We start from the raw sequence: 11,810 nt of genomic DNA, 5'->3' as shown, positions 1-11,810 counted from the left end.
CATTCCAAGTATATTTTGTACATTTAAATCTCACATAGAGTGTTGCATTTCATCAGGTTCTACATTTTGGGAGACTGACTGTGGTCTAGTTTTAATGTAACAGACAACACACATTGAGCTGAAGATTGTAGTTTGATAACTAGACCTTACAAAATCAATCTTCTAAATCTCTCATCTCTTTCAGGACAAAGTATGCAGTGTTAGTACAGTCTCTCAGAGTGAAGTGACATCCATTCTATCATTCTATATAGTGTATTTATATAATGACTAATAGTAAGCAAATGTAAATTAAAGAGTGATTGTCACAGGGATGTTTGCCATTAACTTGACATGTTCATTGATGGACTTCTCCAAGTTTGGATATGGGATATTATGTGACTGCTAAAGATTGTTAGTAATGCTAAGCACCAGGTGTTGACAGAAGTGAACGTAACCCACCCACAAAGTGGCTTAATATTTTTTATTTATACAAAAATATATTTATATTCAGACACATTGCCCAGACAAATAGTCTGTTCCCTAAAAGTGTGTAGGTCAGAGAACTGGACTTCAGCACCCCCTCAAAGTCACATGCGTATGCAGTTTAGCGCCATGAGAGGAGAGAAGTCTGATGGCTGCTCATAGGACCTGCATATTGTTTCTTCATAGCAGGTAAGAAATTTGTTATTTCGGAGACATTATGTTTTAATGTACTTGAGCACTGATTTATGTAACGCTACCGACCACGTCGTTATTTATGCTAACTAGGGGGAAATTAGCCAGCTGTATTAAGTTGTTTCGCTATAGACTTTTGTAAAAACAAAAACAAAAAAAAGGTTTGTAATTGATTTTCATGGTTATTCGTTGTACATGTGCTGTAAGCTTAGATTCTATTGTCCAGAATAACTGCTTTTAGTTCAGCTAGTTATATGTAAGATAATGTTTGCTTGTGCATGTATTGCATTTAGCTGACGCCTTTATCCAAAGCGACTTACAGTTATGACTGAGTAAAATAACAAGGGTCATGCTTAAGGGAAGCAACTTGGCAATGGTGGGGCTTGAACCAGCAACCTTCGGCTGATAAGTCAAGTACCTTGCCTACTGAGCTAATCCTACATGAGCGATGCATCTCACGTGCGTATTCAGATTAGTGACATGAGGAGGAACTCGCATCCAGTGTGGATACTAAATTCACTATATTTACCTCTTAAAGACCTGGATAGTGTCTGAATATATTGTTGCTTCATATTAGTCCGTATGGGACTAGTGAGTGACAAGGAGGAACCAAGAGGCTGTGTGGAAATCGGACCGAGCATTACTGGACATGCCGTTAACCTCTGCTAACCAGTGGCACCACAGTAAGATTGTTCCGCACTGGAAAACTAACTCCATATTCGGGGCTCTCGTATGTAGATTCAAACACAGTTGTGCACAACAATAATATAACCCTGAGCTGCAGCTATTTTTGTTTGTTTGTTAAATTCCTGAATGGCCAGTCATGCTGTCCACTTTGGTTTATACACAATTGAAATTTTGTACTAAGCTCTTAAATAATATTTACCCAAATTTAAACTCTACTGCTGTCTTTGGTGTGTGTGGTTGGGGCAGACTAGGAGTACTCCATAGCTGTCAAGAATACGTAAGAGAAAGGTAAACATTAATTAATCTTTTAGTCAGAACCTAGGACATTCTTAGATAACAGGTCCCTGCAGGTTAATTTTTCCAGTAGCCCTTATTGCAAAGTTTATGTATTAGATGTATTTCTCTGTAAGTGTGTACCTTTTCAGAATTTCTGGTGACACTGATGAAAATGAGGAAAAACATTTTTGAAAACATTAACATTCATTATTGTTCATTATTACTTTTGCTTAATTATCACTTTAAAGACCTTTTTTAGATTGGACATTCAGCACTTCATTCAATATAGCACAGTACTGAATTTAAACCATGAGTGGCAGTCATTGAGGTTTTGTTTTCATGCAGGGTGGAAACAGATTAAAAAGTAGTGAAGAAAAATGAATGAGTACATGTTGGCTAGGTATACCGTGAGGGAAAACCCATTCATGAACCACTGTCTAATTCTCAGTTTCCTGACATGTGTGATCGATCCTTAACTAAACACATCTTTTCATTGAGCAGTTCTACAGCTGTGTCTCAGAAACTAATTGGTTACAAACCAGCAACAAGAAGATTGCTGGCTTGAACCTTAGGGCTGTCCAGGATGCTCCTAGTTAGGAAATGGGGTGTGAACTGGAAAGCTGTTATTTCCATGATCCAAGATGCTACTAGTTGTTGTGCCCTTGGGAAAAGCACGTAACCCTTATGGGGCCAAGTGGCACTGCACTGCTCCACCTTGCCTATTATTAGGTGACTGAATGAAGAATTTCCATTGCAAAATGGACAATAAAGTGAAACTTAATCAGTTATCTTTGTGGACCTTGAGAAATGGTCCCATATATACCCATAAATGCTCCCACTGAGAGAGATGTTATGTTATAGTGTACAACTCTTTTGTTACAAAGTGTATCTCCCAGTGAAAATTTCATATGGTCTGGCTCTATCAAATGTTCTTGCCTTTGAGTACAAGTGTGTTTGACTGTTCTGGGAAGTTAGGAGGCTGAAAAGATGCTTGTGTTGGAGTTATGAGAATTGTATGTCTAAACAAGTCCTCTTTGAGTCTTCCTTTGTTTACAAGTAGCCTACAAAAGATGATTAGTGATATAGGACTATTACAACCACTGTTGAAAATAAAGTGAATGAAAGAAATTGTGGTGTGCATCTGTTTAATAATAATCATATAGTTATTGTATTTATTCAAATACATATTGTCTAAATAAAATACTTATAAAAAATGTAAATATTTAATACACGCACTTTAGCATGGACAGGTATTCATTAGCATACAGCTGTGGATTTTAATAGGCTTTTCTTTAGGGAAGGAAAAGTGAGCTAATATTGCAATGCTATACAATGTTTGATATGGGGAGCATTAAATATATTTTTACAAACTCTCAAGTCCAGATTTATTAAATGTTTACATGTGTAAATGTGTGTGCAAACATAACATGCAATAAACTGCCCAAGATGATCTACTAACAGGATACTATTGACTGAAGCACTTCTCTGAGATTGTCTTTGTTGCAAATTTAGCTGCAGTCTCCACTTTTCTCAATAGGGGTCAGGACAACACTGTATGACCATGTGAGATAACAAACCTTTTATTCAGACAACAGTCACTCATGCCCTCTGTGCATCTTTGTACCTCTCCTTAATACTGGGATTTAGCAGGTAATCCCCTGAACATACAGCCTGCATTCTAACTCAGTGAGCACTTCCACTTGCAGCACAACACTATATCTAAAGTTCCAATGCTCAGTCAGTGCACCATCCTAAGAAGAGACTTGAGTCTTGAGCCTAGCCTATAGCAGATGAGTGCATCAGCTCCACTCTCAGCTGAGTTTCACACAGTTTAATGGGCCTTAGAGCCTTTATCTGAACATTGTCATAGTTTATGGGTGAGTCCATAATCTAATGCAGAATACAGAGTGCTGGAAAAACATTTGTATCAGACTATGTCTCATCTGATCTTTATATAAAGTGCTGTACCCATTGTACAATAGCCAATTCTATCCTATAAATATAAATAACAATGTATAAATAACAAACACCCAAAGGAAACACATTTTCTCTTATCTTATTTTCACTTGCTTCTTTTTAACCTGAGACTGAGCAGAAATTCAAAGTGTCCTTGTTAAGAATGCAGGTTAAAGTTTAATTTTATATTCGTTGTATAGTAGCTTTAGATACGTATAGTAACTTTAGATATGCCTCATAGCCCATACTATAGTTTTATAATTAAAGTTTATCATACCTTGTGCAGTTTTAGATCATTTAAAACTTATTTTACACTTTATCATCTTTACAAATAATTTTTGTCAACTTTCTTAATATAACTTACTGTTCATTAACACTGGAGTAAAATTTCATCCACATTTCAAATGTTAAATGCTGAAGTACAATTTCATCTGAAATACTACATATACAGATATTTACAAAATAATCCCTTCCCACAGTTTTGAATATATCTTAGTGATCATGCGTCCCAAATGATAGTGTGATGAACTCATGTCCACTAACTGTAGTGTTGCTTATAAGTAGAGTAAGGGCAATTGTTGGCACACTTTCAGAGTAATGCTGTGTGATTGTAGTAAGAGGTTTAAATGATGCTAGACACAGTAATTTAATTTAATTATTTAAAAAAAAAAATGTTAAAATAAATTTCGTATATAGAATACTGTTAGCTTCATCACTAGGTGGCACTGGTAACTTGCTCTACTGTTAGAGCAATCTCGGGAGGAAAAAAAAACTGTTTTGTAGTCTTCTAATCTTTTAACACTGATAAGAACTTCCACTGACTGCCCCTTGCAATATACTTGCTTGAATTTTCCATTCCGGCAGATTTTCTTCTCAAGACTCTCACCAAGGGTGGTTTTTCATTGTCCCTTCAGTCCACAGCTCAGTGATATAGACTCACAGGAGGTGGGAGAGTCCAGGGCACTGTATAGTTGCGAAGAGGAGGAGCGAAGAGGAGGAGGGGATGAGAAGTACGGCCACGCTGTGCTTGAGAGGCGAGTGAGAGAAGCACATTAATCATCCAGAGACATCTGTTCATTCTGCTGCTTTACAGTTCTGTCAAAGCACTCTTGACTAGCCTCCCAAGCACCACTAAAGAAGGAGAATGTCAGGAGTAGGTGAGTAAACCCCCTCCTCTGTTAACCAAAGACAAGAGGAGTACAAGATCAGATTTATGCTCTAGCAAGCCTACTTTGTAATTTGGTTTCATGCCATTTTTCATTTGACATATTAAAAATTAACAAACTGCTAACAATCTTTATCTAAGTTAAAACAGAGACGCCAAATACATTTTATTTGCTCAAATAAAAGTAACCCTACAAAGATCTACTCAACTGAAAATAAGACTCATTTCCAACCTGATAAAAATGTCAAAAGGAAATAAGATATTACCCATGTTTTTCAGGTGATTACACACACAAAGTAGGTGACTACTGCACATTACAGTTCAGATGGTAAAATAAAAGTAAGCCAGTGCCAGTGGTAAAGTAAGTCAGGCCGTACTGGAATGACACTGTAGGCTTTGTACATCCATTTCCCCAGTTTGGTTTTACAGTTCACTCAGTGTATCAGTGTGGCATCAGTAGCTGCAACAACAACAACAGCAGCAGCAACAACAATGAAAGTGATTGTGAGGTTAGAGCAGGAGAGTATTCAGACAGTAGGGCAATAAAAAAGTGAAATAATGGTTTAAAGCTGGTTTGTCTATTGAAGTTCATTCAAATGCAGCAATAAATGTGGATTAAATAAAACGAAACCATATTCACAACAATGAAACAGGTAATAGGATTGATCAAGGAAAACAACAGATAGCGAAGGAAACGAAAGACGGAGAACAAACAAGACCTAACTAGAAATAGAATGAGCATAGAGAAACGAGAACCATGAAAAGACATTCTATCACAAAGACAATGACCGACAAACAAGATACGTAGGGACGGGGTTTTTATAACACTACAATCAGGGACAAACTAGAAACAGCTGGTGTGAAAAGGGAGGAGACAGGGAACCATGTGATTTGGTTGCCATGACAATAGGGAATGCTCAGGTCTGTGGACGTGACAGTACCCACCCCTTAATGCATGACTCCTGAAGCATGGAAAAGAAACCAGGAGTTGCAATAGCAGGAGAAGGGACACTAACAGGAACAGAAGAGGCCAGATGAGGACTAGGGACAGGAACCAGACAAGACAAAGGAACAGACAAAGAAACAGGAGACTCAAAAGTAGACACAGAATCCGGGGTACCAGGAGCAAGCAAAGAAGCTGAGATAGCCCCTGATCTTGTACCTGCTCCTGGACCTATTCCACTGACAGGCAGGGGAGAGCAGGGATGGACTGAGGGACTGAAACACAATGGAGAAAAGGAGTGGGATCTGAAACATGGCCGAGACAGTGGACGGGTACAGAGACGATAGGAAAGGTGAGCAATGCCGGACTTTGGCATAGTTATGGGAATGGGGACAGGAGCAGTAGTCAAGACAGATGAGATTATATTAACCACAACTGACATAGGAACAGGAACAAAATATATAACGGGCATGGTTACAGAGACAGGGACAGGAAGGGGTACGTGAGTCCACAAGGGCAACAGGTTTAAGTACAAACACACAAACAGGCATGGATACATGAACAGGAACATAGACGAAAACAGGAACAGGCAACACAAGAACTGAGGAAAAGTCACTGGGGTGGACACAATAGCCTTAGGGAGCAGAGGGGTCCTAGGTGTCTCAGGGAGTCCACTTGTAGCAGCCTTCTTGGGCACAGGAGAGTCAAAAGGAGGGTTAACCCTAGTGCTAGGGCTAACACGAGGCACGGGAACTGGCCTGGCTATGTCCACTCTGTGAGGAGGAACAGGTCTTGAGGTGTCCGTAACACCAGAAGCAGGATCTGGCTGGACTGGAGGTGCTGCTGTAACATTATGTGGCCAATACTGGAGTGCAGCAGTCAGTGGCGGGTCTGCAGGCACGGCTGCGGCAACTGGCGGCAGTTCCAGGGGAGCAGCAGTAAGCGATGGGTCCTTGGGCGCAGCTGTGGCGACCAGTAGCGGATCCGTGGATGTAGAAGTCAGAGATGGGTCCTCCGGCACGGCTGCGGCGACCGGGGGCAGGTCTGGGGGCATGGCTACAGCAACCAGCGCCGGGTCCAGGAGCGCGGCTGTGGCGACCGGCAGCGGGTCCGGGGGCGTGGCTGTGGGTCCAGGGTGCGGCTGCGGTCTTCAGCGATGGTGCAGGGAGATCCAGGGGCGCACCTACAAGTACAGACTTGCCACAGGGAACAGGATCAGGTTGAGAGATCTCTTGGGTGTCTAGAACAAGACAGGCGGCATCCACACTGCAGGGAACAGGAACAAGAGTGGCAGCATCCACTCTCCTGGGATCAGGAGCGGCAGCATCCACTATGCCAGGATCAGGCTCAGGACGGGTGGCGTCTCTCATGCCGGTAACTGGAACAGACTCAGGACGGGCAGCGTCTCTCATGCCGGGAACGGGAACCGGAACAGGCTCAGGATGGGTGGCGTCTTTCACGCCGGCGACTGAAATAGGCTCAGGATGGGCGGTGTCTCTCACGCCAGGGACTGGAACAGGGTCAGGGCAGGCCGAGTCTCTTGTGCCAGGGACTGGATCGGTGGCTGTGATGAGTGATGGGGTACAAGGCTGGTCAATGATGACAGGGGGATTAGATCTTGTAAACCTGGCCCTTAACTGATCAAAAAATCCCTCTAAGATACTTATTTCTTTAGTGCTCTGTGTCATGAGTAGGTCTGCCCATTGTAAGGCCTTACCCTCCAAAAATCGCAATAAAAAACGTACTTTCAGGAATTCTGGAGGATCTGGATAGAGGAGATAATTGAAATAGTTCTTACTCTGTAAGATGAACCCTTCTAAGGAACACTCCCCATTGTACTGGTGTGGAGGGCCCATAGTAGAAGGGAGATACCAAGGCTGCCCAGTCTGCAGACGATTCAACAAATCCTGAAAATATGTCAGAGTCTCCATAGTCCAATTGTCCATTTCTTGAGTGGCACCTACAGTGCTGGAAACACGAACCCTGCTGGAGACCTCTGCAGTAAGCTCAACATTAACGATAGCATGATCAGAAGGTTGTCAGCACTTACCTGGAGTCTCGTCTGCCTTAGTGTCTGAAGAGGTTTGTTTACCCTTGGCAGACTTCCTGGACTTATGTCGAGAACTCCTTGTCCCCTCAGTGCCAGGGGTGTTATTCTGCTCTGGGTGGTCCTGCTGAGAGAACTCATCTTCACAGCTAGGCGACCACTGACCGGAGAGGCGTACACTTCCTGTGTTCAATGTTGGTCAGTCATTCTGTAACGGAATTGAGGTCAAGGGCAAACACATGTGCGGAGTACCACTACTGTTGAGGTGAGAGCAGGCTGAACTCAAAGTAGGAGAATCCGTATTGAGGGCGATAAAATAGGTTTAATAATAGAAACATGCAAACAAAAACAGATCAAAGAACAGACAGAACAACAGGCTAACAAGGTGAGTAAGGGAACCGGAAAAAAGGGGCATACACTACGGAAAACGGAGAACAACAATGATAAATAATGGTGAGCGTAAAGACTTAAAGAAGCGGGAATAAAACAGAACCGGATTATGTAAGATAAACAAAACAATATTCACAACGATGAAACAGGTAATAAAATTGAACAAGGAAACGGATAGCGAAGGAAATGAAACACGGAGAACAAACGAGACCTAACTAGAAATACAATGAGTGTAGAGAAATGAGAACTAAACCAGAAACCATGAAAGACATTCTATCAGGACGACAATGACCAACAAACAAGATACGTAGGGATGGGATTTTTATAACACTACAATCAGGGACAAACTAGAAACAGCTGGCGTGAAAAGGGAGGAGACAGAACCATGGAGACAAATGAAAACACGGAAGTGATTTGGTTGCCATGACAATGGGGAATGCTCAGTTCTGCGGATGTGACAGATATTTTGTCACATCAAATAAAACCCCATTAGTATTTAGTGAGGTGGTACAGCTAACAATATGGCAATTAAATCTACTTTGCTTAATATTAATGATATTTGTTTTACCATTGAAAAAAAAGACATGATTACCCTATTAATGACCTTTTAATTTAGAGTATCCTTTTAGAATTATGTTATAAAAAAATGGGTCTTAACTAAATAAGATAAACAAGCTCTTCATATAAGAAATAATTTCCTCAAAATTTGTTATAAGCAAATTATTTATTTTAGTCCTTGACTATTGTGATTTTTACCCTCATATGAATGCTGTGGACTTATTATTTTGTTTGTTAGAAGTCATTCTTTCTTCACCTTTTTTCTCTGCTAAAGTGGCCTGGCTATCTACTGTTGGAAGTCTCTAAACAAGAGTGAATGCTAATTGCTGTAAATTTATACACAGATAATTCTATTACTTGCCTTTCATTTACAAGTTACTGTGTTACTTAAATGACATAGCTCTCCATCTGGTTATAGTTCTCTATAAATATATATAATTGCACAGAATTGGCATCACTGAAGAAAAGATTTTATTATAACTGCCTTTTATCTGAAATAAATTTTAATTTGTCTAGGATTCATCTTTGGCATTCTATCTATTTAATCTAATAATTAATATTTTAACAATCAATTGATGTCTTTTGTACCAAACACGCTTTACAGGCTTAAATACCACTTTTACTCAATTATGTTATTCACATATTACTCATCATGAATCGTGTACTGTGCATACAGATACTGGGCATACATGCACTTTGCATATTCTTTTATATGCAAGTGACATGAAATGAACATGAAGCAAATACAAAATGGGTTTGCTTTCTCTGGTGATTTAATTTATGTTTTTTTCTGGTTCTTTATTACTGTGTTCCAGACAACAGTACTTATACCAAAGTTCAACACTGTCATAATCACTTATGAGAATGAAACAACTATTAATCAGTCAACAAATAACTGTAACAGTTACCTGGAACATCTATCATTAAAAGTACCACATTGTTAGTAGAAACACCAAACACCAAAGCTAAGGTTTTCAGCTTCAATGTTGATTTCTTAAAGACTGTATTCCTGCAGCTGTTGTTTTGTTTTAGTATTAAGATGAGGATAGTGAAAAAGAGAAGTGTTTAAATATAGGATACAGCTGCAATAATGAGAATTGAAAGTTGGGTTCTCCACAAAGGTAGTAAATGTAAACTAATATCTTATGTTCATTTGGGTATCTCCATTATTGTTATAAACGTTTGAGACTCTACACCATATGAAGATGCCACCTTTTTCAAAAACTACTACCTTTTTGAAGATTTGGATTCAATATTTACAAATTGCTATTTGTTACAGATAGAAAACAAAAGCAAAAATCTTACACATAGTCTTGGAAGTATATTATTGACAAAAAATTAAATACTAAATAATATACCTGGACAATTTAATGTTGTCTTAATTCAATGATGAGAGGTAGACCAGCAATATATGTCTTTGATTTCTTATAATGCTCTGATATATACACCTCCTCTACTTTGTTCTTGTTTTTGTTATATTTCACAATGACTCTGTCCATGTTGCTTCTGGGGTTATGTGGATCATAGTATTTCTTGACTTCAAAGGGCAGATCACGGGCATGTTTGTAATGAAGGTTTCCTAAAGTGAAATAGCCATATGTCTTTGTATCCTTCAGCTCCGGGAGGAGAAAGTATGGCCCTCTGTTATGGAATTCATGGAACCCATAATCTCCTTTCATGGGGTCACAAAGAGCCATCATGTTGTTGTCAACACAATTTTGCACATACCACACAAAGAGCACAAGTCCATGTCTGGGTGGTGGTCTGCCAAACCCTGTCTCTTCCAGTTCCTCCACTGAGTTTAAGATCCTCAAAGATGAAGTAACCAGTACAACCAGAAACAGAAGGAATCTCAGGAAGAAGCTACACTGTCCCATCATGTCAGTCTGTTAAGGGAGAAATCAATGTGCAAGGTAGTCACATACAAGCTTCAAGAATGATATTCTGAAAGTGAAAACCCCAGATATTTATGACACATTGTACCAACTAGCACATTTTTTAAATCTAAACAAAAAATGTCAGAGGAAAAGGTGTTGCAATGGTTCATATTTTGATTGTTGCTATAATGTTGTTTGGAAACTTTGGAATGTCAGTAAATCTGACATCCTTTAACTTTTCTTAATGTGAAAATATTTAACATCATTAACTTTCAAATCATAGTTAACTAGTGTCTTGTTATTAAACTGCTTTTATCTCATAAACATGCTCCAAAAGTTGAGTTAAACTCTTTAATACCAGGGAATTTAATTGAATTGAATAAATGCCACAAATCTGCATATAATACCACTTAATCTGCATGAGATTTGTGTGCCTTACCTTAGTCACTCAGCATGCAGGAATATTTTGTAAGTCTGAGGACTGAGCATCTGTCACTGGATCCTACAGTATGTGTTAGAAGTGTTAGGACAGCATGCCCACATAAAGTCAGAGTCACATTCTTATCACCCTTGCTTGCCACCACACAGGATGTGGTAAAAGCTGTGAGGTTCACTTCACTTTAAAGCTTTTCACTTACTGTGTTTTCTTAATTTCAAATAATACAAAGGTTGTTTGATTTCTGTACTTGCCTTCCTTTTAATCCAGCTGGATTGAGTCACTTTAACACATTGCAACTGTGAAACTTTGTACTTAGCAATAATTACTAACAGACTGAGTGATGCAACACTTCCCCAAATCAAGCCTAAAGCTTACAGTACAGGTGAACTTGCATAGTTTAACTATATTAAAATAAGGTGTCTGAATGTCCAAGTGTGGATATGATGGATTTCTTGGCAAAAATAAAAAAGGACATCACTAAGCACCTTAGCATTTAATGTATGTACTGCTTCATATTTTTATATTGTGATGAATAAAATATCTATATTCCTTTTTTCTCATATTTTAATACAAAGAGAGTTAGTGAGATTTCTCCTTAAGATGAGAGAAAGTGCATCTGTTGCATCTCTGTATATTGGTCCTTTAACACAGGAACATAGCTTTTCTCTCTACTGTCACCTCAATCCAGTTCTCAGAACCATATCAAAGCCTTCCTACTATATTAGAAATAAATTACATTTTTAAATTATCCTTACACTGCAAACAAGTACAGCACTAAGAGAAAGAAATGTGGAGAGAGAGAGAGAGAGCGAGAAAGA

The 11,810-nt window shown here is 39.2% G+C and overlaps 2 long non-coding RNA genes across 2 annotated transcripts; one reads left to right on the top strand and one right to left on the bottom strand.

The window, feature by feature from the left end:
• The first annotated feature begins 578 nt into the window (after positions 1-578).
• On the top strand, positions 579-10,375 carry LOC118242162. The gene is made up of 3 exons (XR_004776610.1): positions 579-651; positions 4,488-4,730; positions 10,293-10,375. It is a non-coding gene; the product is annotated as an uncharacterized LOC118242162 (long non-coding RNA).
• LOC118242161 lies at positions 10,102-11,488 on the bottom strand. Its single transcript, XR_004776609.1, has 2 exons — positions 10,993-11,488; positions 10,102-10,562 (listed from the first exon to the last, which is right to left on the bottom strand). It is a non-coding gene; the product is annotated as an uncharacterized LOC118242161 (long non-coding RNA).
• Positions 11,489-11,810: the final 322 nt, after the last annotated feature.

The sequence above is a fragment of the Electrophorus electricus genome, chromosome 10, assembly GCF_013358815.1.
Source record: "Electrophorus electricus isolate fEleEle1 chromosome 10, fEleEle1.pri, whole genome shotgun sequence".
In the NCBI taxonomy this organism is placed as follows: domain Eukaryota; kingdom Metazoa; phylum Chordata; class Actinopteri; order Gymnotiformes; family Gymnotidae; genus Electrophorus; species Electrophorus electricus.
Note: the sequence above shows the minus strand (reverse complement) of the source record. Positions and strands in the feature narration are given on the sequence as shown.